Genomic DNA, 2500 nt, shown 5'->3' on the forward strand with positions numbered 1-2500 from the left:
AGGCCAAGCGCTCCGACGCCGGAGGGCTCCGGAGTCTGAACTTAGGGGGACAAAGAGGACGGGTCCTCTGCGACACCCCAGCCGCGCTCTCGCCAGCCAAGGCGAGTGCGATTGATTGCCAAACGACCCTCAGACAGGCGTGGCCCCGGGAAGAACCCGGGGCCGCAAAGTGCGTTCAAAGTGTCGATGATCAATGTGTCCTGCAATTCACATTAATTCTCGCAGCTAGCTGCGTTCGTCATCGACGCACGAGCCGAGTGATCCACCGTCAAGAGTTGTCTGAGTTTGTTTTAGGTCTCTCCCTCGCCAGAGGAAAGCGACCCGGACCGCACATACGCTCCCCCACCTTGAGCTACAGCCACCTGCACGCCGGCGTGCGGGCGGAGCAGGGTGGCGTGAAGCGATGGGGAGCACCATCCTGGTGCGGCCCGCAGAAACATACGTCTATTGGGGGGAGGAGGACAGGGCGCCCAAGAGGCGATGCGTGCCCCAACGCACCGCAGCGACGGAGGCAGGATCACCGCCACCATGTCGCCCGCCTAGTATCACGAGGCGTGCAGCAGCTTTGCCCTAGGAAAAGCAGAGGCGGGAACGGGCACCGGCCATCGGTTCGGCAGCGTCACTGACGCGTGCACGTGGCGGCGTGTCGGCGAGCGGACTTCCTGCGAGGAGGCGGGGGCGGCACTCGCCCGAGCAGACGCCCGCCCGGCCCCAGCCACCGCCGAGGTGGACTGGGAGTCGCGGCAACGGCTCGTCATACTCGTTCCCACACTCACAGCGCAGCTTGCCCGCAAGCCACCGACCACCGATCGACGCCAGGCGCCCCCGACCGAGAGCGGGATCGCTCGTTCGCCCTGCTGGCAGTTCGCTGGGGATCACTACTGCACGGAGCTCGGAGACCGACGGGCGGCAACTCGAGAGTCTTTAAACCACCACCCCCCATCCCGCAAGTGCAAAGAGGCTGTATACGCACAGACGGGTGAGGGGAATAGGTACCCCGTCGGTTTGAAGGGAGCGTGACTAGATAGCAACGATGTAAACCCAGCCGATTTGGGAGCGAAAGACCGGCGCCTGCATCACCGGCTTCGTTTCCCGTGGCTGGAGAGTACACCGAAACCCTCCGTCTGTCGCGAGCTCCCGACGACGCGGTGCCGCCAAGCAGCAGGGCCGGACCTGGTGTGGCTCCCCTCGTCGATCACAGACCGGTCGGCACTACTGACGAGACGGTGGAACGGGCTTCGCCCCTTGTGACGAAGGGTGATGCGAACCCGCCCGCCCGCGTGCGTTCGGGGTGGACTCGGCAAACGGAGATTTGAAATCGGAAAGTGTCCTCCTGCCCCGCGCAGGTAGGCGCCCAACAGTTGTGGGGGGTTTGGCGGTGACCACGGCTGCAGGGCCTGCTACCCCGACGAGCTCTCCTGCTGGCCCCGAAACCACCCTCGCGAGACAAGTTGAAACGGAAACGGGCGTACCCCCAAGCCGACGATCCTTTCTTATTTGTTACTTTTTTTTTTCACTTGCTCGAGTTGTGGGGATTTGGCGGTGACCACGGCTGCAGGGCCTGCTACCCCGACGAGCTCTCCTGCTGGCCCCGAAACCACCCTCGCGAGACAAGTTGAAACGGAAACGGGCGTACCCCCAAGCCGACAGAGATCCTTTCTTATTTGTTACTTTTTTTTTTTCACTTGCTCGAGTTGTGGGGGTTTGGCGGTGACCACGGCTGCAGGGCCTGCTACCCCGACGAGCTCTCCTGCTGGCCCCGAAACCACCCTCGCGAGACAAGTTGAAACGGAAACGGGCGTACCCCCAAGCCGACGATCCTTTCTTATTTGTTACTTTTTTTTTCACTTGCTCGAGTTGTGGGGGTTTGGCGGTGACCACGGCTGCAGGGCCTGCTACCCCGACGAGCTCTCCTGCTGGCCCCAGAAACCACCCTCGCGAGACAAGTTGAAACGGAAACGGGCGTACCCCCAAGCCGACGATCCTTTCTTATTTGTTACTTTTTTTTTTCACTTGCTCGAGTTGTGGGGGTTTGGCGGTGACCACGGCTGCAGGGCCTGCTACCCCGACGAGCTCTCCTGCTGGCCCCGAAACCACCCTCGCGAGACAAGTTGAAACGGAAACGGGCGTACCCCCAAGCCGACAGAGATGCTTTCGCTCCTGTTACTTTTTTTTTCACTTGCTCGAGTTGTGGGGGTTTGGCGGTGACCACGGCTGCAGGGCCTGCTACCCCGACGAGCTCTCCTGCTGGCCCCGAAACCACCCTCGCGAGACAAGTTGAAACGGAAACGGGCGTACCCCCAAGCCGACAGAGATCCTTTCGTACTTGAACCAACACAAAGTTTGTCACGTTTTATTTTTACGAGTGATCGACCGTCAAGATTTGTCTCTGAGTTTGCTTAAGGTCTCTCCCTCGCCAGAGGAAAGCCACCCGGACCGCACATACACTCCCCACCTTTAGCAGCAGCCACCTGCACGCCGGCGTGCGGGCGGAGCAGGG

At 61.4% G+C, this 2500-nt stretch overlaps 1 non-coding gene across 1 annotated transcript; it reads right to left on the bottom strand.

Annotated features, from left to right (window-relative positions):
* Positions 1 to 123: 123 nt before the first annotated feature.
* On the bottom strand, positions 124 to 277 carry LOC140475186 (5.8S ribosomal RNA). Its single transcript, XR_011959759.1, has one exon. It is a non-coding gene; the product is annotated as a 5.8S ribosomal RNA (ribosomal RNA).
* Positions 278 to 2500: the final 2223 nt, after the last annotated feature.

The sequence above is a fragment of the Chiloscyllium punctatum genome, unplaced genomic scaffold (assembly GCF_047496795.1).
Source record: "Chiloscyllium punctatum isolate Juve2018m unplaced genomic scaffold, sChiPun1.3 scaffold_1454, whole genome shotgun sequence".
Classification (NCBI taxonomy): domain Eukaryota; kingdom Metazoa; phylum Chordata; class Chondrichthyes; order Orectolobiformes; family Hemiscylliidae; genus Chiloscyllium; species Chiloscyllium punctatum.